Source organism: Neopsephotus bourkii, unplaced genomic scaffold (genome assembly GCF_033783945.1).
Source record: "Neopsephotus bourkii isolate Nb327-2 ecotype Australia unplaced genomic scaffold, CSIRO-AGI_Nbou_v1 NB_911, whole genome shotgun sequence".
Taxonomy (NCBI): Eukaryota; Metazoa; Chordata; class Aves; order Psittaciformes; family Psittacidae; genus Neopsephotus; species Neopsephotus bourkii.
The window spans coordinates 1,084,011-1,108,902 of NW_026901405.1; the positions used below are offsets into that span (position 1 = coordinate 1,084,011).

Here is a 24,892-nt window from a genome sequence, read left to right on the forward strand (position 1 = left end):
TACTGTGTCTGATCTGTGAAAAAAGCTTCTATTTTCTGAGCTTTTCGTTGCATCCTGAATCATAAACAATCAAGTGATCGGTGATCAAGTTAAAACTAAAGTTAATGTAGAAGATACCATATTGGGCTTATAACTAACAAATAAAACTGTGTAAGGGAATCAAACCAATGCAAAGTACAGAGGAGGAGATGCTAAGATAAAGGGAATCAGCTCTTAAATCTCAGGGCATTTTCAAGAAGAAATCCCATCCCAGTTCTTGCCATTATGTCAGCCACTTCCCAGAGCTTCAGTTTTCGCTCTTCCCAAAATTCCATGCTTGACAACTGGACAGAAGGCTACACTGAATTAAATTTCATTGTTCTGGTGTTCTCCATCCATTTGCAATGCACATAATCAGGAATTCAGCTATGTCCCAAGAAACCCGTTTAACCTAATGAGAGCAAATGGCAATGGGTGTTCCTTACTCAGGACAGCAGTGCCAACGTTTCTGCTTAATTGGGACAGATTTGGCTGGTTCCAGTGCTTCAAGTGGTTTTTAAACAGGTGTTTAATGGGTGTGGAATTCTGAACTCTGCCCTTTTGATACAGAAGTTGCCAAATAAAGATTAAGAGAAATAAAAAGACCTAATGCACAATAATAATTTTTATCTTTGTGTATTTATTCAGCATAATTTTTACCTTAACTTTTAAGTCGTGGGCTGGTGGGGAGGTGTTTCTTCTCATAATTGAGAAAGTCCATTAAGGAGAACAACAGGATGTCTAACAGGGTGTCCTAATTAAAATTACCCTGTAATTTGAACAAAACATTCATTTGTATGTAGCTAAGGTTGACCTAAAACCCATCTAAATCAGGAAAAATTGTTAGACAATCTTTTTTTCCTGCTGAAACGAAACGTAGCATTCTGCCAACAAACAGCACGATTCTGTTATTATACAGGATTCAAGAGTAAGGATTTGCTGCTCCTCAGTGTTAAAAAATAATGCTTTGAGAAAATTTAAAATGGATTTCTCTCCTACCTCCACCCTTTGATAGTGTTCGTTCATGGTTGCATTTCTGTGGTATTTTGAAAGCAGAGACAGTTTTGTTCTGGGCATACTATAAGCCCATCTGAAGCCTTTGGTCGTGGCTAGTGTACTGGTGAACTAATAAGCAACTGAGATAGCAGCTGCTTAGCAGGACTGATTGGCTTGGGCTTGACTTTGCTATCTGCAACTACACGGTTTCTGACTGGCTTGGAGTGCAAGCTGGGTAATTTTGTTATCTCGGGGAGTGTGGGCCTGCATACATAATCCAGGCTGTATACACAACTGGAGAGACTTCTGCATGTAAAAGTGACCTACTCGTGCTCTAGCTGTCATGGTTTAAAATGCTGCTGAGGCAAATTGTATTTAATATAATTTATCAAATCAGAGTGAACGTTAGAGTTTACTGGCTTCAGAAATACTGTTTGTATTTAAAAGGGAATTCTCAGCATCTTTAATTTGGTGGAACTGTGTAAGCTGCAGCTTGTAGACGTTGTATCCTGGATTCAGGGTGGTGGGATTTTGTTTCTGCCCACTTTCTGGGCAGGTTGGCAAGGGGGAGGATTTTGCAGCGCATTCAAAACTGGCCTGAATATGCTGCTGGTGAATTCAACTTGAACTATTTCACCATGATTTGAGTGGAAAGAGGATCACACCCTTGTTCCTTTGGATAATCCCACCCATAACATCTAATACAAAATGTAATGAGACAGTTATGTACAAAAAGTGGAACTTCATAAATGCCAAAACTTAACTAGGTGCAAAAAAGAGCTACTTTCTACTGACTGATTCTGCTTATACCAACTCTTAACATTTTCATATCTCGGCTTCAATGGAGTATGGAACAACAAAAGAAAAGAGAGGGAAAAATCTGATGAACAATTTGCGTAACCTACTTTTTAGCTCCAGGAAGAATTGTTAAATTGAAGATCAAATTTGAGGCTGATGTTGTAAAACACTTTTAAACCATTTGAGCCCTTGACTAGAAAGTATTCAAATATTGACATAATTTAAATTTCTTAGATAATCCTTATTGTTTTGAATACCCTCAGAAGTGATTTAGGCATCTGTTGTAACCTGGAAAGAACAAAATCAATCAAACAGTTGTTATGACACCCAGTGATACAGTCATAATTAGATGTTAATAACAGGAATTTACCAGAGAGTTTTATATGTGTGTATATATGTGCCCATGGGTAGGTACATATGTGTGCATGTTTTCTAACAGAGAGTTATTTGTATAGAGAAAAGTATTTGGTGACACCACAGCAAGAATATATGCACAAGAGCATTGCACCGATGAAAGCTGTATCCTGAGGTGATGAAAATGGATGAAGGTCAGGTGTCCAAACTGATTCTTCTAGTTCTCCAAGTCGTTGTATCTTCCAAAGATGATGAATAACTGTGGATGCTAGCTGCCTAGTGCAGCTGTTCCTTAATGACTCCTTCTTCTGAAGAAATTGTTGATAATGGTGGTGTGTGATTCCTTACTGCTAAAGGATCTCTTTCGTAGGGTTTAAAATGTTCCAGTTTTTGTTACCCCTAAAGCACGCAAGCTAAAAGAAGAGATTTGGACTGCAGTGTCCAAGATATTCAGCTGAAATTCAGATACACATCCCACAGCATCCTGCACAACTGTTTGGGCAGTGACTAGAAATGCTGATGGTTAGAATGCTAGGTTTCTAGTCAGGCTGGAATTGATGCTTGTACTCCAGGAAAGTAGCAAAAGAAATGCTTAATAGTGTAACTGTAGAGGTGTAAAGGAAAGTTCCTGCTCTTTATTTCCAGATGTATTTTCTGAAGTCCTTTAAATATGTTTTTGGGGAGCTTCAGAATATTCGGTTCTGGTTACAGTGGTTCTTAATCACCCGCTTTATCGTTTGCGTTTGGCAAGAAAACTCCATTCTTTCCTTTTGAATGTGGGACCTTGCCTTACTGCCTTAGGGAAGCGTTGCTGAAATGCATGTCACTTGCGGCTAATTCAACCTGCCACTTGGAAATTGCCCCTGGTGCAGATTGTAGCAGTGCACCGTTATCTCAGGCTATTTTTCATCAGAAGCAGACTGCATCTGTTCTGTATGATCTGCATAGCCTGCCAGGTTTTTCTAGGTTAGCATGTGAAGTGGGGCTTTTCTACCTGTAAAGCCATGCTTGGTTTGGCTTCCAGCTACGTGGTAAGAGCCTTTCTTCCATGTCATACCAAAGCAGCCCCAGACATCTCAAAATGCAGGCCCACAGCAGCTTAAGCTGATAGATGTTGACATCACTCTGTTGGTGTTCCTCCTCTTGTACAGTTCTGCTGCCTCCTTAGCTCTAACCCCCAAGTGCCATGCCTGAATGCTGAGCTGCAGGTGGGGGTAGATGTGGCTGAAAACACATGGAAAAGAAAACTGCATTCAGCTAATAGCTCCTTGAACCAGACATTTTATCCAGTCCTGGGTCAAAGATGGACTTGGGGACATGAGGAGGGAAAAGAGGAGAGGGAAGGATGGGATTGTGGCAGCTGCAGTTAAAATAAGTGTATATTATAGTTGGGTTCTGGAAATAATAACCCAGTGGTTTCAGCAAGATATAGCTGTAAGCATAGGATATGATAGTTAAAGGACCAGTGGCTTTGGAATCTACTTTCTCCACTGTTTCTAAAACTTGCATTTTGGTATGCATCAGAAACTCTGAAGATCACACACCTCAACCTTTCCACCCTTGAAAAGGGAAAGCGATATGAAGGCTTGATTAATTTCTTTTATGAGGTTTCATTGCTATATGTCATTAGAAGCAGATCAGGCGGGGGAGAAAAAAGAGAAAAAACATATCTGTAAGCAGTAGGGAATTTTCCCCTTTGAAAAAGAGCTAAAACTTCATTAACATTTCAGCCAGCTTTAAATTAAAATTTGTGTCTGAAAATAACCTATAATGTATTTTGAGTGCCAGTGAGGCATGTCAGGGCAGTATCAGCACAAGTTTCTTCTATGCACAGCTTGTGATGTGGATCCTGTATCTTCAGTCACAGTGTTACTGTGCCACACATGCTGGTGTGAGAATGCCCATCAAATTAACACTTGGCCTTCTGCTGATCATATAAAGCCAGTGTACTACATACCATGTGGCTGGCTGGGGCAAACTGAGCAGAGCAGATGACTGCTGGATCCTAAATACTACACCTGCTTTGTATGCAAGCTAACTTGGCCTAATGCTTTTTACCATGAGTAGTCTCATTCCATTCGGTTGCAATAGGTCTGCTTACACCAGAAAAGGTTTCACCTATTCTGTTTCTGCAGGGCAGGCCCTTATAAGATGCCACCAGAGTGAATGGGTGTTCTTTCCCTCATCCATGTGCCACAGAATGTTGGTACTTAACTTGTTCTGCCCCACTGAGCACAAGTCATTGAGTATGATGCTGGGAAAAGGAGAGTTAGGAAGGAAAGCTAGCAGCTCTGCTGTGCAGGCAGGAACAAATGGCAGGCCATTCTGTTTTGCTGGGTTTCACACGTTTGAGGGGACATGGAGATGTGCAGCATGCAGCCTGAAATAATGTTTTTGGTTTGGTTTTGTCTCTTTTCCTGACAGATTTTTATGGCAAGTCCACACGGGCTAGATTTGTAGCCACCCTCTGTACTTGGTACTCCCTCTGCAAAGCCTTTGGAGAGAAACCCTTTGCTGATGTGTAGTGGTTTCGGTAGGGCCGGTGCTGGAGTTCCTGCCAACAGTTTCTCAATGTTTTTGCTTCATGTGAGATGTTTTAAGATCCTTTTCTCCTCTTCTTGTAGGGGACTAGAGGGCTTGACACATCCTTTACATCCTGCATTTACTCTGACCACAGTCCCTCCCTGTTCTCACAAGTGAAGCTCAGCCCTGCTTCCCTTCCTGTTGAATCCCGGTCAGCTACATGGTAAGTTTTCATTATCTCTAGACTTGTTGCCACAAGGTAAAATGCTGGCAGGCTCTGTGTCACATCCATTAGCACTGGGCATTGAGGGCAGAGTACTTCATGCCCATCAAAGATCGTTCAGTTGTATTCCAGGCTGACTGCAAGGAAAGGAAGATAGTATTGAATTAGCATTGGAGCTGAACTTCAGCATAGATTGTTATAGGAATAAAATATGAAGTAAAATATGTGACAGAATTAAATCCATCAGTTCTAATAAAGGAAACAGAAGAAAGCAAAGAAATATTGGACTCTTAAATCCCATTAACCAGGCCAGAGAGAGAATGTGTTAAAAGGGAGCTGCGCTGTATCTTTTTTCATTGTTTGATGAAATAATCTTTTTCACCCTTTAAGTGGTGTGTTTAAAAATCCTGGTATTTCTGAAACAAAGAGAATACACAGCCACCGAGCTAGCTGGTTTTTATACCTTCCTTTTCTGAGTATTGTCCTTCAGTACAATACAGAGCCATTTCTTTGTTCTCACAAGCTAGCAGTTAAATTGTATGTAAATGTATGCAAATTAGATGCTGTCTAATAAAGAGAGTCATTAGATGGAAGAAATATTTAGTTTAGGGGGAAAAAAGAAAGAAAAGAAAGCAGGTGTATTTTGCAATAGAAAAATGTAAGATTGCAAAAGCCCCTCAAACTTTGGGTGAGGGCTTTTTATAAAGCCATTAAAATATTTTCTAGAAGACTTGCCCTACTCTTGGTCCCTTTTTTAACATGATTTTTATGTACATGTATATGTGCTTCTGTGATCTTTTCATAAAGCTCTCACTGGCTGTGCTCTATATACGTACTTGAGCAAACATGTAAATACTGTATTTGTAAATGTATTACTTTAAATCATATAGCTAGGAATGTACACATGTGCACCTTGTATCAAGGTGTGTTTTGTTACTTACTGAGTGTATGCAGGTGGAATTCATGTGTTAAATCTTATTTTCATGGATTGATTTATTCAAAACATGCTCTGACTGGATACCTTCTTCTCACGAAATCACCTTCCTCCATTTTAGCAACCCCCTGCTCAACAATTTTAAAGCTTCCCTCTCCCTTTTTTATTTATTCACTAAATCTCAGTGCCCATTATGTTTCTGTTCTTTTACTTGCATTTCCTACCATGCAGTCCCTTTAGGGGTATGAAGCTCACTTAAACCTGAAGGACCCGTGACCTTTCTAAACACGATGAAATCACAGCTTTTCTGTCGGGTGTCAAGGTGCTAAGATGGTAGGAATGTGAAGCTTTGTGCCATCCAAAGCTGGAGGTTCCACACCTGTGGATGGAGCACTCAGCATCCATATAGTCTCTGAAAGATTTAAAATTGATGAACTTTATGTCCTTGCCACTTTCAAGACTTTAGTCTCTCTGCATTAGAGTCTGTAGTCCCACTTTTTCAGCTCTTCTGTTTGGGTGGATCAGTAAACATAAATGACGTGGCTCAGTTATTCTGAAGTCATTGTGGTGTTTTGTTTCTGATGGTCAGTTATCGTTCAGGCCGGAAGGCCTATAGCTGTATGTTGGCTGGCATGGTTTTTTCCGTTGCAGTTTTGCAAGTCTGGAAGTCTAAAGACATATATGTATATGTGTAGAAAAGATATGTATATAAAAATAATGTTGTTTAAATATTTACATATAAAGCCAAGGGATTGGCTTCCTTCCCAGAATTACTGGAACTACCTTCCCCAGGAACATTTGGACTTGAAAAATCTGTACAGCAACACTTTTCTTCTGAAGCTAAGCAACTTGTGAAATGAGGGACTCGGTCTGCACCCTTTGCTGCTCGTGTGGGTTTCTTTAGCTTGGGGTGATGGAAAGGCCTCTGTGCATGGGTAATAAATTTCCAGCTGATTATGCCAAGTTTCTCTTTCATTGCTCTTTCGCCGCACAGTTTCTCATCAGCCTGTTCTATGAGAAACTCTGGCACAATAGGAACGGTTTTGTCACTGTTCTAGGAGAGGTCCATGCAGTGTCTGGCAGCAGCAGCGAATCCTGGCTGGACAGCTGCAGGGCAGGGAGACTTATTGCTCAGAACAGGCTCCCTAGTTGCTCAGTGTCCCAGCTGTACTGGCTGAGCAGTCAGCAGAGGAGCCGTAATGTGTGTCTGCTACCCACTGGGAAATGTTGGCAGGGTCATTGTAAGGAGATCTCAGAGGGTTGGCAGTGAGTATTTTTGGGTGCTCTTGAAGGTATAATAGAAAATGTAAGATGAAGATTGCGCTGTGGGCAGTGCAGGGAAAATCAGAGCTGTAGTATGAGGATGATAGAGAGAGATGAAGTTAATAAAGTGAGGAGAAACACTGGCTATCGTGGTGACTAGGAGGGATGAGGTTGCATTGGCTTACCCACTCTCCTGGGGCGCTGCTCTTCTAGGCTGTCTGGCATTGAATGTCCAGCAGAACTGAGTCACTAGTGGTGCAGACATTTAGCATTGCAGTCTAGCTAGGTGCAGCTGCACAGGTTCTTCAGACCTTGGGAGGTGGTTGTTAATCCTGAAACCCTAAATGGCAGATTCACACTGGAGATAGGACAGTCAAAGGAAGTACATTCTGTCTCTCATGTTCTTGAACAGGTCGCAAAATATACATACGTGCACACACACAAGAATAAAGCTCCAGTGGGGGAAGATTGCTGCAGGCTTAGGGGCAGGAGTCTGATTAATTCCATGTTCCTTTCCAGACTTCCTGTGGTCTGGAGTAATTGTTTAGGGCAGGAGAGAATTCTGTACCAACGTACTTTTGAGGATGTGTCTTACTACCTTGCCCATCTTGACAATAACAATAATACATCTTTCCTACCCTTGCGAGCATTTAAAAATGTGAGATTCTGTATCCTGTGATAATGAATCCAAAAGCAGTGCTGTAGACAGACATCGGAATTGGTAGTCTATCTTCTTGGGCATCATCCTGATAAGGTCTTTGGCTGCAGTGAAGGAAGGCACAAGGAAGCCGAAGTTGTAGTAGTGAAACAACCAATATTTTCACTAGTGATTTTGAAAGTAAATGAGAATTTTTTTAACTTGTGTTTCTTGGGAGCTTGTGCATCTTTAAAAAAAAATAATTTGAAGAAATAAAATATGCTGCACTAAACTAATCCTAGAGCTAACGAACAGGCATAGGGACTAGCAGCTTTTGCTATTACCTACTGCTTATTATTGTTATTATTATTATTTCTTTTTAATTATGCAAAGTGCTAATCAGTTTGATTATGCACAGTGCTAATCAGGTTAATTATGCAAAGTGCTAATCAGTTATTCTCTAAGCACACGAGGAGAGCAGAGGTGCTGGCAGTGAATGGTGGTTCTAGATGGGGGTAGTCACGGCAGTCATTCCTTATTAAAAGAGGAGTAGGTGAGATGACAGGGGGGTTTGCTTCCATTAAAAAGTAAATAATGAAAGAAAGAAAGCCATTGAGGGTTATAGTTCTGGTGGGGTAATGTCTTCTTTCACAGCAAGGCAGACTTTTTCCAAGCCAGCTCATGCTGTTGGTTAATTTCCGTAGGAGTCTGAGTGCGCTGATTTGAGCAAATACATTGCAGAGGAGTGTTATAATGGGTGCGGTATTAAGATGCCCCCACTTGATAAGTTGGGCTGCATAAGTAGAAAATCCCAAATTAAGGAAGTTTGTTCAATCTAGAGTCACCTTTTAAGCACTGGTAAGGAGGTTACTGATAGTGTAACAGGAATGGTAGCTGATCATATGTTTGTGTGGTTGAAGGTACTGCATGAGCATACAAAATGCGTTTCTTTCAGTGTAATGCCCTCACAAGCTGTAAGAACGTAGGATGCCATCAGTGAACGTACATTGGGCTGTGTTTCTCCTTCCTCTTTAGCGCTAAATTCTAAACTAGAATCTTGTGTTCCTGTGAAACAGGATCTGTTTTCAGTAAGCTATGTTCTTATGACAATTACTGAAGATGCACTGTCTCTCACTGTACTCAGTGTTTAATACTTAACCAGTATTCCTTATTTGATTATGTTTCAGGGTTGGTGTGGGATACATAAGCATTACTTTTTTCAGTTAGTAGTGGAGGAGACATTCACAGAGCAGAGAGTTAGTTGCTCATAAAAGTCTTGGGTAAAGCATCTTAAGAGATTTAAGTTGTTAAATCAAAATACTGTTTCTGTATAAGGTTATATCTGCTACAAGGTTGCTGCACCAACAATACAAGAGATGCTTTCCTTGAAAAATTAATCATTGAATGTGCTTACTATGGGAAGTTGTGACAAATTTTCAAGCATATTTAAGGTAGGAGGTAAAGCAAAGGATTGGTAATTTATGGCTTAAGCCAGAGCCTGAAAATTAATAGCATTGCCACCTTGGCTTCGTGACTGCTCCACAAGACACTGACCCTCAAAACAAGTTTACTACCAGATGTGTGGTACGCGTCTATTACAGATTTATTCTGGTGTTAGAAACCTAGACATACCAATGCTATACTGTCAAGTCTAGTGCCTTAGATCTGAAGGAGTGGAGTATGATGCAAATATTCTAAGGAAGAGTGAGCTACACCATATACTAGTGTCCTGAGACTTCGTATGCTTTCCTGTAGGTTGGAATCCTCTGATGTGAATCAAATCACTGTTGTCTCTAGGTGCTGCTCCAGAAGAACTTGGTCTGTTTACCTCAGACCTGAATTTGATTTGGAGTAGTCCATTCCACAGCCAGACTGCTTCCATAGACTTCCTGTGTTGCTTTCATTTATTATCAATGGTGCCATAGCCTGTTTGCTCTTCTGAGTGTGCTCCGCTCTTTCGAGCGTGCTCCGCTCTGCCCTCATCCGCTCTTTGATGAGATGCTATAGGAGAGTGTGTATGATCTACCAAAACAGGGAAAATTGACTTCTTCATGTGATCCCTTGGCATCACACAACCTGGCTTACCTAGGTTGCTGTACCAATAACAAGCCAGCAAGTCAGACATGTTCTGGATTTTTTCTCTATCTTTTGGAGGTTGGGCATATCATATCAGAAGGGAATTAGTTTTAAGATTACTATGATACTTTAGTTATGTTATTTACTATCATCCACATCTTTTCAAATGGGAGTTTAATCTTGTGGAAGGAACCCCCTCATAGTTTTCCTGTCCTATGAGTATTTCCCCATAGTATTTAAAAGCTGTTGTAAAGTGTGAGGACCCTTGAAAGACCCGTAGCATAAACCACACACCATAGTGTTTGCATGTTAGAAATGTAAATCTACCTACGGCATAATCATAACCTCTGTTGAATTTCATCATCTCAGATGGCTGGCCTTCTGATGAGATGAGGAGCTAGAAAGGAAGAAAACCTCCATTATGCTCCCATTTCTACTGCTTTCTTTGTAACCCTGCTAAATTGCACTGCCTTGCTCTGCTTGAGTTTTTCTTGATGGTAAAGTGTGGGTAATGATAGGGACCTAAAGCAGTGTCCTATGGGGGGTTATCTGTGTTATTAAGGAGTATCAACAAATCTTGTGATACTGTGTGAATTAGTGATAGCACCAAAATAGTTTCTGTATTCCTGAAAAGTTAAGTGGAGGGGGAAAACTCAGTTTCCTTGACATTGGGCTAAAGGGTCAGTGACAAATGAAGAAGCCCCAGTAAAGAAATCTGTGCCTCCTGTGCTTTAAGAAGTGAGTCTCGAGTGAACAGAGAATCGATCTGCTTGTATGGCAGAAAGTTACTGCTTCAGAACTCCTTTTGCATCTTCTTGAGGACCTGGTCTTCAGAGCTAACAGGCTAACTGCTACTCATTGTGGAGCTCTGTGTGTCTGCTCATTGGCATTCACACAACCAGGAGCTGGTGGGGAATTAATAACAAAAAGATTTTAAATGTTCAGCTTGACCTTTCAAAGTTACTGACCTGCGTTCAGGTTACAAATACACAGCAATTTTCTCTTGAGATGCAAAGACTCTAAATGTTAAATCAGTAACTCGATCAGACTAGCAGCCCTTCTCCTCTCTGTTCACTCGTGCCCAGCTGCCATGACTGGAGTAAAGGAACAAGAAAACTATCTAAACACATCCATATCTTACTGTGACACAAGTACTTGGAAGAAGCCCCACTGACATAAACTAACACAAAGTGACACTTTGTTTAAAAGGTTGTTTTGAATGTCTTCTCCCATTGATCTTCTGCAAGGGAGATAAATAAACACTGTGTGTGGTGCAGCCAGGCTGAGTATTTTTGCTCCTACGAGTGTTTATACATTCTCTGGTGGTTGTTTGTATTGCTGTTTGTTGACTGTAAATTCCAGACCTGTATGTTTGTAATGTATACATCTGCAGGAGTGGTGCAGTTTTGGGAGCATGGTCAGGGTGGTGATTTTTATGAACACAACCAGATGAATAGTGGGTGGGGTTTTTTTTCCCCTCCTTCCAGAGTACTGTATTAGTCTTTGTGCTCCCAGTGAAAGAAAGGGCTGCAGAGGCAGAAGCTGTAGTTAAGCAGGACCTTCTGTGCTCAGCTTACTGCAGGTAGGTATGCAAGGAAGGAAAGCCATGTAAGGACTTGGCTGGTAGGAATCAAGTTAGTTTAGCTTTTCATCTAATTAAGCAGCAGATCTGTTGGGCTCTCAGTTTGTTTGGTGATGATAAGAATGATGCATGTTTTCTCTCAGGAGCAAGTAACTGAAGTTGTAACAGATGACAGAATTCCTGGTGGCAGAGATCCCTCCTGCTGCCCCTCTGTTCCTCTTTCACAGTTCTTTCCCTTGCCTTTGAACAAAATCTTCCTGTTTTTCACTTACTGTTGTTGTCAGCATCTCAATCCCTAGAATGGTGGGAGTGTGTAGAAGATAATGGCAACTGATACAAACACTTCTTCATCCACCAAACTGAATGCCTGTAGCTTCCTGAGCATAATGTTACATGCAAGGAGAGTTCAGTTTAATCAGTGACTGTTTCTCCTAAGAGGAATTTTCCTTAAACCCATGCTTCTGTCATGTTTGTGCAAGTTAAAATTGCATGTTTCTGATGTTCCAAATTGTTTAAAGACTGCCTGGTGTTTTCCTTTTTGCTCTCTCTTGCACGTTATCTACATTTATAAAATGCAGATTCCACTGTCTTGCAGTTACGGTTACTACCACCTCATTTGCTTGTAGGTTTTACTGAGTTTTAACTATTTGTAGTTAGGTGAATTAGTTTTAAACATAATTTTCAGGGAGAGCTGCATCTGCTGCAGGTGTGCTGTTTGCAGATCTGAGCCTAGAAGAAAATACTTGGTTTTGCCCATGCTAAAACACTGTAATAACATCTTCTAATTGTTCTTGTGCCATCATGGTTTGGAATGATGCTTTGAAAAACGTCAACTCAGTGACGTTTTTGACAGGGAGGTATTTTTTCCTTCTTGACACTTGTGCACGTCACCACTCTGACAGTAGCTGTTCCATGAAAATAAGGAAGACCTACTACCATTTTCAGCTGCTTAGTTAACCGAAGGGGCAGAATCTACCTGGTGGGCCTGAAGGTTGCCGCATTGTTGATTGCCACAAAGCATGAATATGTTGGTGTATAGCAGATTCTCACTTTTCACCTGGCTATTTGAAAATCTAGGGAATACAATACACCAAAAAAGGGGAAAGACTGTTTCACTTATCTAAGGTCAAATCTGTGAATACTTAGAATTAAAGTTGACAGAGCAGCCTTAATTCAACTTCCCTGTTCTTTTCCAGTTTTTAGTTATGTGATTGCATGCTGTTTTCTGTTCTCATAGTGCACCTAAAGGACCTGGTCTGAGGTTGAATAGAGGTTCTTCAGTAAGATACTGTTTTCTTTAAGATCAGTTGCGTCATTTACTGCAAACATGGAAAAATGTTTAATATATGAGGCAAGAGATAGAGGGGGAAAAAGAAAGGGTACTCTTATTCTCAAGATTGCAGTGAGAGCATGCATGTGCTTAAAGCAAAAAATGTGCTTGAATTGAGTTGCTTGTGAAATCCAACATCTTTAGGTGGTTTTAGATAGCATTTCTCTTTCTCTTACCAGTTCACTTACTCCTTTTAACCCAACCCTTCACTATTTCTGCCGTTTAAAACCTTGTGTTTGTTTTCCTCCAAAGGAAAAATAGTACCAGCAGCAGCAGCCCACCCTGGGCTCGTCTTCTTTCTCATCACTTTGCTGGTATACGAAAGACTTAGTTTCGTTCTCCCTTGCTCCATTCCTTACCATGAAGTAAAAACTTCCAGGATTTTTTCCAGTTGGTAGGAAGTGCACCAGGGTTCCACATTATTCACTAACAAAAGTGCACACAGCTCTTTCTGACACTGGAGATGCCACTCTAAGTAGAATGTGTGTGTCTGTAGCCAGGTCCTATTGCTAAGCAGTGGGAATTCAGCTGTTTTCTTGTGAATTCTTCTTTTCATATTTTATTAGTACGAAGAGAACACAAAGAGTGCTTGTTTCTTTCTTTCTCTCCCCCCCCCCCTTTTTTTTTCCCTTCCAGTTGACACAATCAGTATTATTTGAAGGAAGAAATTACACACAGAATGGGAAATAGGGTGGGAAAATGTAATAGGATCTGCAAATCTTTTCTGTCTTGTCTGAGTAAATGAGAGCTGATGAGAGTTGCAGCACAATGAGGGCTAGGGAATGCTAGCTGAACTGGTATATAAAGATTGTTTCATTTTGCTTCATTTCATTTTACTGTATTGAATTTGAAAGGGAAAATTGCAGCAGACATGAAAGTTCGCTGTGGAAACACCTTGGGTTGCTGTACCCTTGACGTGAACCTGGGCAAACATGAAAAGGAACCTTAAATAAAGTGGTGTATGAATTGTGGAGGTGTGCTTCTGAAGCTATTTTTTAAAGAGTGCCCTTTCATGAAGGGTGGCCCTGCCTCTAGGGTTATTCTGCTTCTGGTTTTGATCTGTCTTGTTGTCCACTTAAGTTGCCAGTGTGGGAAAGGTGTCACTGTGGGGGCTTTTGGTTTTTGTGGTTTTAGAAGGTCTTTTTAGGGCCAAAACCATTCTGATTTTCAAGTGTGCGTTTTGCAGGATTATGTGTCAACATAATTTTAGCATGAAGGCTTTTAATATTGCTAGGAGAACATTTCTTCCCCCATTTGTGTCAATGCTAAAGGTTCATCTCACCTTTTCAAATGAGTATAGAATCATAGAACTATCAAGTCCAACTGTTCCCCAGAGCTACCAAGGCCACCACTAACCCATGTCACTGAAGGTCTGATCTGCAAGGTTTGTGAACACCTTCAGGGACGATGACTCCACCACTTGCAGCCTGTTCCAATGCCTGGTTACCCTCTCTGTGAAGAGGCTGGAGGAAGGGTGGTGGGTACAGGATGAGAAACAAAGGAAAAGGGATTTACTTTTCTCCAAGCAAAAGAATGGTTTAATGGCATTGTGTAATACAGCTCTTCTGCTGTTGTGAGCACAAAGGAAAGAACACCTCTCCCTCTTACTAGAGACCTGGCAAGTGTAAGTGTCCATAGGAAGTGAGTGTCTCCAGCTGTATGTCATTCCAAGGAGCATCTGTTGAAGTTAGTGTCTGAAATCTGGGTGTCACTAAGTGCCATGGATTCATGTCACTGTGGTTTTGGCGGTAGAAAGGTTCCTCACTTTATTGTTTTTCCGTGTAAACTCCATAGGCTCAGACAGGTGAATCTCGGGTAACAGAAGTGAAGTGAACAAAAGTTCTTCCCCCTGCAGGGTAGTGCACAAAAGAGGAAGGCAATGTTCCTATGGGGATGCTGGAGAGGGACTCTTCATCAGGGGCTGTAGAGATAGGACAAGGGGAGATCAGTTCAAACTGAAACAGGGGAAGTTCAGGTTAGATATAAAGAAGAATTTCTTGACAGGTTGGACAGAACCTTGGGCGACGTGTCCCTGCCCATGGCAGGGGGTTGGAACTGAAGGATCTTAAGGTCCTTTCCAACCCAGACCATTCTGTGTTGAGTAGATGTGATGGCTACCCAGTATTTAGCACAGATCTGAGAATTTAAGAGCTGGTTGAAATCTGGAAGGGATTGGGGCTTTTGGCAGGAATGCTGTGTGGCAACCAGTCTTTTCTGCCAGTTATTTTAGTCTTATGCTGTGCAGTCTAAATAGCTATCCTATCTCATGTACAATAGTATTTCAAGAAATATGCTTTTTAGTAGCATAAACAAATTTTTGCTGCTTGACATGTGAAATGCTTGTATAGTAAATTCCACAGACAGCCTCTTCCCCCCAATATTGTTTTGTCTGATTATAAAACCTTGAAAGTTTAAAATTGACTGGTTTACTGTAAGAAACATTAAGTAAATGCAGCCTCTATTTTTAATAACAGTAGCTCACATTTCATGTGAGATCACACTAGTCCTCCAGTGTAATTAAGATTATGGTTTTCTTATGCACTTCAAATGCTTGTGATGTACAGTTAATAGTATTTTAAGTATTAGGACACCTCGACAACGATGCCAATGTGGGCTGGTGTCTATCAGCAGTGCAGACACCACAAAGTAAAAGCAGTTGCAAGACACTGCTATAATTTGTCTAAAAATATGCATGACAGCAAATCTTTTTTTACCTGAGTTTAGCAAGTGATGAGGCTCTGAGTTAGAGTGAAGCTTCATAAATGAATTGGGCACGAAACAAGATTTTCAAGTTTGGCTCTAAGTCCAGTGTGTATTCAGAGCAGAAGTATGGATGAATATTGAGCATCTTCTGAATCTTGGGTTTTGCATAATGTGTGTACCTCAAGTCTGGTTTGCACTACATAAATTTGACTATAAACTGATGTAAGACTGCATAGGGAGGTTTGGAGAAAAGCTTTGGATGAGTTTTTCTTGTGTGTACATATATACACACCTTTTTGGTTTGTTGATACAAGTACATTCCCTTTTAGTTCTAAGGGAAGAAAATTATATTGAAGATGCCTAAGAATTCCAACAAAATGGCCTGAAATTAGCTGAAGCAAAAAACTTAATTTAAATCAGTGGAAGTTTTCTTGTTTATTTCAAAGAAGTTTTGGTTTTAAAATGTTTTGACGATCAAGCCCAAAGCTTTGGATTCATGAGGAGGAAGACTGTTTCTGACTTGCTTGTTGAACACTGCAACTTATGGTTATGTTTGGGTAGGTTTGGATATCGAGCTGGTTCTGTGTTTGCAGCGAGTGTCACCACTCTGTAAATCAGATTAACATCTGAGTGTTCCGGTATCTTGGAATGCTTGGGCCTGAGTCTCTGGCATCAAGATTTTGGGAGTCTTGAGATTCAGCTTGGTTGTGTATGGAAGTGTTGGAAGTGAGCCTCTAATCTCTTTCTGAAACAATCCCTTCTAATATGGTGGGACTATCAGAAGTATCGACAGTAATGGTAAAGTAGTGATTTTAAATAACCTCTCCTCCTCTAGAAAGCTGAAGTGCGGCTCGCTTTAGGTAAGTATTTAGGGAAACAGTGAAGTCCAGGAGGAATATATGGGGCAGATTCTCAATAACCTTCTTTTTCAGCTCATGAGCTAACTCCTGTGCAATGCTTAGCAGTTTTGTGGGGACAACAGATCTGCAGTATCTCTGGCAGGTAGCCCTGAACTAGCCTTCCTTTCTTAAAACAGCATATGCAAATGCTAACCAACTGTTTATTTTGTTCATGCATATTTTTGCCCATGCAAATTTAGGCTGCAGGTTTCCTTCGTTACACATAAAGAGGTGGAATGCCCTTTTGAGTGGGAAATAACAAGAATAGATTAGTAGCACCATCTTTTCTTCTGTTTTCTCCTAAAACGAGCATCACATAGACCTCAGTAAGAGCACCTCATTAGTGAGGGCTGCTGGATTTGCCCCACAGGTATTAACTCATGTCAGCCAGGGAGCTTTCTTTACCTGCTGTCTGTCTTTTATGCGGACTGATGGGCCAGGAAGTGGAGGGGTTGGGACAGGCAATGGGAGCACCTGCGTGGCTTCAACTGCCCACTGGTGGCTGGAAACAGCGAGCTGGTATTTGAGAGAAGCAGCTTTATATCAGAAAGTGATGAGTGAATGGAAATTAAAACAAAAGGTTTGAATATAGAGCTTAATCACTCTAGCCTGGTATCTCAATAAACCAGGGACAGGTTTTCGTGGTGAGTTTGGGGCAGATATCACAGCAAGTGCCATGATAGCAGGGTCTTCTCCCCACTCCCTCCTCCCCTCCCATTAAATCTACATTTGGAAGGTGGATGGTGCTGACTCATAAATTAATTTGGGGTAATACATACAGTGTATATATATTTCTGTCACTTTGTCTCAAATTAAACACGAACCTTCTCCCCTGACAAGATGATAGAAAAGTTAATTGCTCGCCCTGGCTTTAAATTGGAATTTGAATTTGCAAAATGCTAAAGGTTTATGAGATCTAAATCATGAGGAGCTTAAATTACATTCCTGTGATAAAATATTAATAAATCAATTAAAACATAAGCCGAGTATAATATTACTTTTTTTGTAGGAACCTTGAACACAATAATTCATTAGAGTGTGCAGTAACAATTATTGTATCTTTTTTAATTTTCTTTTTTATTAGTTTTTTTTTAAATTGGGGAAAAGGCAACATCAGATGGGAACACACCACACAATGGTGGAATAATATCCTGGTACCAAATCTAGTCATCTCCTAGTAACGATGCACATACATACAAAAGCGTCTGAGGACCCTGAACTCCATGCATCCCATTGTGGTTCCACCATGTAACAAGATACGTTCCCTGAAAGGTGGGGCTGTTTTTCCATTTTCCACCATGGGAAAGAAGGGCAGTAGCACAGGAGGAAGGGAAGAAATCTTATTGCTGCTGTTTCTTTTCGATTTTCATTTCCAGCTTCTTCCCATGCCATTCTATTCTTTACTTGTACCCAAGAGAGAGAAAGGAGAATAAAATTGGTATGATTTTAGAGTCAAAACCATCAAAAACTCACAGACCCTTCTGTGAAGCTGGCCTGAGTTTTGTGTTGGGGAAACCTAAGCTAAAACTGGGTTTTGTTACTAAATTTTCAGTTATGTTGTGAACAACTCTCGCAGCTCTAATCTTTACATAACCAATTTCTGTGTACTATATAAAGAGCACTTCAGGCACAGTATGAAACTTAGTTATTATTTGAGGAAGGAGGTGTTATGCTAGCTCAGCATGAATTTCTTATATGCAAACATTAATACACAAGGAATGCAATTATTACCTATACCTGCATGCCTCTAGTGCCTGTGAAGGTGCGGATTCCCTATTCAAGTGCTTTTTCCCTTCTGCGAAACGACTGGACTGTGTGTCTGATACAGCTGGGCTTGGTAAAAGGTCTAATTGCTATTATTACATTATTTGTGTTGAATTCTTGAAAGGTTATTTAGCACAAATTATGCGTTGGTGCCAAATTGGCAGCTCTGGGGACTGAAATGTGTATCGATGGAGTAGGTACCATGGCTGAGTGTGCTCTGCCCACACTCCCCTACACCCTGGAGTCGTGCACAGCCGTCACTGCTGTTAGCATTGAAGGATCTGTGCTTATTTTTGATGGATGCAGGCAAGATGATTGTTGTGCTCTCTCCGGCGGGTAGTCTGTGCTGTGGCCAAGGGATTTTGGACTGAATTTAGCTAGAAGCACAAATGTGGTCCCCTGTTAGGGGCTGAGAGGATGATGCGTGGTAGGGAAGGGGTATGTGGCTGATGCTCCCTGCTCCGCTTACTTGCAGCCTGCAGCCATCTTGCTCTCGGCAGCACAGGGCAGCTGCCTTTGGCCAGCTGAAAGCAGTGAGGGCCAGAGTCGGCTGGGAAAAGCACTGAGCAGAGATCCAGGAGCAGGTGGTGGTTGTGCTTCTAACCACCTGCCTGAGTAATGCTTCCCTGTGCTGCCCAGGAGTTGTGGCAGGATGCAGTCTTCCCTGGGTATGGGATCCCTGGTGATGCTCAGGTCCCTCTGCATGGTGAGTTCATAACTAATGGATCCTGCTTTACCGTGCTTCTCATTGTCCTAACTTGGAGTGACTTCAACTTACAATTAAACCTTGGTCCACAAGCTTTTCTGTTTGCTGATGGGTCTGTTGTAGTGATGCAGAATGTAATAAAACTTCGTGTTTCTAAGCACACGTGCCATGTCAGCACTGCTAAGCTCTTCATCAGTATTAAAGAATTGGTTGTTAGGTTTTACATGCATTGCTTTTCACGACCCCCTTTTTAAGGAGGAGGATGTGGGAGAAGTCACTTTCCACAAGCTCTGAGTCATGGAGCAAGCCAGTGCTGGAGATTCAAGTAGACTACGTGTCTTCCAACAGCCCACCCTTGAACTGAACCTCACCAGAACTGGAGAAATGCCTGTTCATTGGGAAGTAGGTGGTGATCATTGAGTACGTTTTAGGCAGAATGAGAAGCAGCTATTGGATGAGATTAGCTCCTTGTGGCTGCCAAAATGAGCTAGTATTTAAACCAGTAAGCTAAAACTGAAGCCTTCAAATCACCAAGATGGTCTGGTCATCTTCTGTTATGATTTTTATAGCAATAGATGGTTAAGTGCTGACCCGGTGTTGTTTATTCATGGCACTTGATAACAGCATTTACTCGACAGGTTCCGTACTTACCAGAGTGAGACTGAATCATTGTGAGCATTCCTGTAAATCAGTTAAAAAAGCCTGGATTACCTGAAGTTTGTGTGTGTGGTTAGGGAGGTGTTCCAGATTTTTCTTGTGTACAGGGATGACTTCCAGCAGAAGCTAAGAAAACTTTTAATGCCAAGTTCTTTGTCAGTGATAGCTTTCTGCAAATCATAGGAGTTATGCTGGGGAAGTGCTTTCTCTTTGGCATGCTGGCCTTGCTGCCAGGGGTGGGGAAGAAGACTTTGTGCACAAGAGCATTATCCTGCCCCTGCACTCCCCACAGCTGGAAATGTATTTTAGCACTGGGTGACAGCAGGTGCTCGAGGTAGTGAGTTAGGAGGTGGTGAATTGAGGCTGGCATGTTGGGCTGTAAAAATGGAGAGGAGGGCATGTGCCAGTACAGGTGGTACCCTACAGCTTTGATCATCATCCTGTCCAAAACCTTCCTTCCCTGTCCCAAGCTGGGGTTGCCATCCCTTTTTTACCCATGCCCCAGGGAGGCAGGCTACAGACGGATAGGCAGACAGATGCTGCTGTAAGGTTTTCCATGCCTGTTGGGGGCACTGAGGTTCTCGCCGACGATGGTAAACATGATTTGGCTCCCGTGCTCTTGTAATCAGGCTTGCTTGGGCTGCAACAGAGATTGCTCTATTGCAGTGCCAGGCCTCTAGCAATACCAACTGTTAAATAATAAACAGGCCCTGGTTGTTGGCAGCGGCTCCCTGCCCCCCCCCCACCCCTGCCAACATGGAGTACCCATTCTCTGGGTTTACCTGCCTGCCTGGGCTCCAAAGCGCAGACCAGAGCCCATGTTCAGTGGAGGTGGAAGCAGCACAAAGACATCAGTCTCTGTCTAATCTGCTTGGTTTATTATTCTCCAAGGACCTGGGGTGATATAGCAAGCATGCAGTGCTCTGGCAGCATTAACAATGCCTGTGCTGTCGTTCTAGATAATATTACAGACTCTTGCCTAATGCATGGGATATTTTTTTATGTTCATCTCCCCATGCTCTAAGGTCTTTTCCTTTTGTTCTTTTTTTTTATTTCCCAGTTTTTGGAGGGTTGGGATAGCTGGGAAGGGCTAGTTCCTCCTTAACCATCTCTGTTTTTTTCTGTGAATCAAAAAGATAATGTGTTTTAACTGGCTTGTTCTTCTGGTGGCAGCATGGCATTTATCGTTTTATTGCATTAAGAAGTATTACCAAGCCTTTTCGATCTAGTTTATGGTTAGAACAGGCATTGGAATGAAGAGTAATCCATTTTAGGGAATGGAGGGACTCCATTATGGAAGTCATTTCACCAGTGGGGAAAAAATACTGCAGGAAACAAGCTCCTATTCTTACCTCAATTTTGGCTACTTCTGTGTTTTCATTTGAATTCTGTATTACTGTGTACACTGTACACATGTGGAAAACAGTATGTCCTGTTTTATGTGGAAATGAAGTTCAAGTTGGAGATAAATTAGGAAAAATATTGTGATACTGTGAAGAAGAAGAGATTATTATACTGCAGAGTTAAAATGTAACTGCATGAATAGACCGGAGTGTACACATTAATTTCCCTTTCGTTCTCTAAAGCCTTGAGTGGAACACAAGCCAGGATTTTCACTTGGTGGGATAATGATTTTGTATTTTTTTCAAATCCATATGTGAAATTAATTTTAAACAAAGTGGATTTTTTTTCCTCATTCCATGCAATTAAGAAGTCCTATATTTGGAGTCAGCTAAACTTCACATAGTATAGACCACTTTTGCTCGTATGTGAGGGAATTTCCTGACCTGTGGGTTAAATGTGGTATGGATGCTAAGAAATATCTTTGTGTTTTAAACAACTATTGCACAGTAAAAAGTGTGGTGTTTGTCAGTGTTCTAGGGGGAGTCCTGTCTTAAAATTTCCTATGAACTCTACTTGAAACTCCATCCTATATCGTAATTATGGCAGGTGCAAATATAAGGAAGCAAATGTAATTAGCAATCAGACCTGGGAGCCCTGCCCTGTCACTAGCTTTTCATTTCCTCCGTACAGCTTTGCCATTATAGGTCTGAGAACCCTTTAAAGCCCTCACATAATTAGTGTTTAGTATTTGAACTAAGAAACACAAGACTGTGAGGTCTGAGGCACGCTGGTGCTGTTTTGTCTTGAAATAGATTGCATAATATATGTATATCTCTCTATTTTCAATATATGAGTCATATTAAATGCTGCAGAATAAGATGGGAAAACTTGAGTTTGTCTAAATCCTTGGGCCAAATGCCATCATATGGGATTTTCAAAGCATCTAGATGACGTTAGGAGACCGGCTCCCGTTGCTTCCCATGGCATTTGTTTTCCTAGCATACTTGAGCACTACTGAAAATTCTTGTGTGTTTTTTTAATCATCCCTGAAGGCTTTGGCCTGAACAAGCATCTGGCATTTGACGCAGTCTGTGTTGAGGCTGCAGTAATGACTTCTTCCCCTGTTTGTCGTTTGCTCCAGTAGGTCTCTATGGATGGTCTTTCGATTTATTCTCAATGGGAACAAGTCCGGGAGTTCAGTGCTTCCGAAGGTCTTCAAAACATGTGAGAAGTATCAGCCAACGAGATTCTTGATTAACGTTTTCTTTCTGGAAGTTGTGGAATTTACATAGTTTAATATCTTTTTTCCTAATTTCATAAGAATGTTGAAGTGATGCCAACAGATAATTTTCAGGAGGCTAGAACAGGGCAGCTACAGGTATGCAGGGAGAGGCAGTGCACTCAGGAGATTAATTGAAGTACCTTTGCAGCTGCTATTGTAGAAGCTGGAAACCTTGTTTCATTAAGCAGAAAAATAAACTACAGAAACAGAAGACTCCCTCTCCTTCTTTCTAAAAGTGTTTCCTTTCTTAAAATGCACATTTTTAATCCAGTGGGAAGAGTCTTTTCTTACTGCTGACATACTCCTTAAATCATATTGTTTTCAGGCAGTAGGTAGAGAGTGTGTAGATGAGTGACATTTGCTTGTAACTGTAACTAAAACATAGTTTTAGTGACATCAAAAAAATTATTCCATTTATAAGCTGAACCATTTGCAGCAGGTAGAAGGAAAATTCAAAGCTAGAGTTAGCAATGGAAAACATCTCTTATCTCTTTCATGCCTGCAGCTGTGCCATCTTGGGCTGTGATTTATTTAGCCAAAAGTTGTCTAGTCAATGCTCGGTCAAGAGAACCACCAGGAAGAACTAGAAGGAGGTGTGGGAGCAATTCAGTAGGTGGAGCTGTTCCCCTGAAGCCAGCTCTGATGCTATGCCCAGCAGGATGTGTAGGGGGTATGTATTTCTACAGCTGTAGTTTTCAGGTAGGACTTGAAAATCTAGCTCTTGCCATAAAAATCTCGTTAATGCTTTTCATCAACTGTAGCAGTATTCTTAGATACGTATTTTGATACTTTTGGGAATATGGGGTGGAAAATACAGTAGAGGATAAAACATAATTTCAAAGTCATGTCATATGTACTTGAACCCGAAGCTTGAAGCAGATTTCAGGATCTGTGAATTCCAGGAGTCATAACTTGGAAAAAAATAACCCAACCCTATGGCAACAAACAGGGAGATATTTTCCTTGCTGTGTGGATAGCATTCCTCCAGGTAGTACCAGACTTGGCTCCCAGCACAAGGCGAAGTTGGATCCAGAATCAGACCCAGAGAGCACTGCAAACATTCCAGCGCTGGGAGTTGCTTGACTGCAAGTTCTCAGTGATGGCTTTCCACTGAGCTACGCTCTGGTGAAATACAGTCACTTAACAAACAAACAAAGCAACACGTTTCTTCCGAAGACGTAATCGGTGTCTTTCCAAGCTGTTCCCAGACTTCAGAATTATTCTTCTCTAAAATCTTCAGAAGCAGTGAAACCTGGTGCTCTGAGCTGGGCATATGTGCATCTTCTCTGAGAGACCTGCTTTTTATGGTCACTCAGAACACAGAACTTTCTCTTTAATCCTGTGGATCACATAAAATATAACATCTGAGATTTCCTTTCATATGGTTTGAGGTCAGAAAGGACTGTTAGATCATCTAGTTTGACCTTCTGTGTGTCAGCAGCAATTAGATTTGTCCACTCACCTCTGTTTTGAACCTAGAGATGCACTGACAGCATCTCTGTCTTGAAAGCATCAGGAGGTTAAAGCTTCTTCTTTCCACTGATAGTTTTGTTCCAATGGTGAATTCCCCTGCTGTTTAAAAAATGTGGGATTCATTTCTGGTTCGATTTGACTTTTCTTTCTTTCTTTCTTTGCTTCATGTTCCAGACTTTGGTTCTTGTTATGCCTTTCTTCACCCAATTGAAGATTCCTTTAGAAAACAATGCAATAAAGAAAAGTAAAAACGCCTTCCCCAGCCTACCCGCCACCTCCTGTTTATGCCTCCAGGGATTGCGTTAGCGATCTTTGCCACATTGCACTGGGTGTTCGTGTTCAGTTGTTTATTTGCTGTGACCTCTAAACCCTTTCCAGAATTGATGTTTTCCAGGGTGTAGCACACCCCACACGCACCCGTGCCCAATCCTGTGGGTACACTGTAGGTTCGTTTTTCCTAAATCTGTGCCATTACTAAAGAGTTTAATTTGAAAGAACAGAAGCTAGTGCCTGATTCTCCCCATCTGTCATTACTCTGTTTGCCTGATGTTTTATCTGTCTTTGAGTCACCTGGAAATTTTTATCAGGGGTGATATTGTAACTTAGGAGTCGCTGATCAAAATGCTGAATGGTGTTGGGGTTATTGCTAATTTTACCTGTGTCTTACTAAAAAACATCTGTGTTTGAAGACCCCATAGGTAATATTTTGCTTAGGTAGCTGTTCAACAGATGCTTGCATCGACAGAAGTGGAATATTCTGTAGTAGTGCTAAGTCAAATGCTTATAAAACTGTAAATGTTTTTCTAAGCTCTTAGGCTTAGAAAACTTACATACTTAACAAAGAATGAAATCAGGTTTGTTTGCTGAGACCTATTTTCCATAAAACCATGCTGACTAGCATTAATTATTTCTCTACCCTTTAATTCTTTATCAGTAAATTCAGTCTTAGCATACATGGATTGCAACTTTACTGGCGTCAGTAGATTTCTACATTTTGCTCGCTTCCAGTGTTTTTAATGAGCATGTATTACCAAAAAAACATATATAGGAATAAAGCAAAAATCAAGGTTTAAGTGTACAGCAGTGTAAGCAAGAGGACTTTAATATTTGGATAAGCAGTCTGGAACTTCTCTGTGTTACTGTGGGTGGAATGCACTGGTAAGTCTCAGTAACCATAGGCAGAACAGACAGTGAGGAAGGTCGCTAACTGGAATCCTAATCCATCAAAATGCTTGTGGGATTTCTTACAAAAGTTAACCTTGGATCTGAGTTCTTTTATCTTACATCAAGCATATGTATATGCTCTGTGGGCATCGACACATTACCCCCA

General features: G+C 41.2%; 1 protein-coding gene across 12 annotated transcripts in view; it reads left to right on the forward strand.

Moving 5' to 3' along the window:
* ZBTB20 (zinc finger and BTB domain containing 20) overlaps positions 1–24,892 on the forward strand; it is a 481,633-nt gene that overhangs the window by 118,253 nt on the left and 338,488 nt on the right. For all 12 annotated transcript variants that reach the window (XM_061357688.1, XM_061357684.1, XM_061357683.1 and 9 more), the window contains one exon: positions 4,791–4,912. The gene's annotated coding sequence lies outside the window, so the exon portion shown is untranslated. The remainder of the gene's footprint in view (positions 1–4,790; positions 4,913–24,892) is intronic.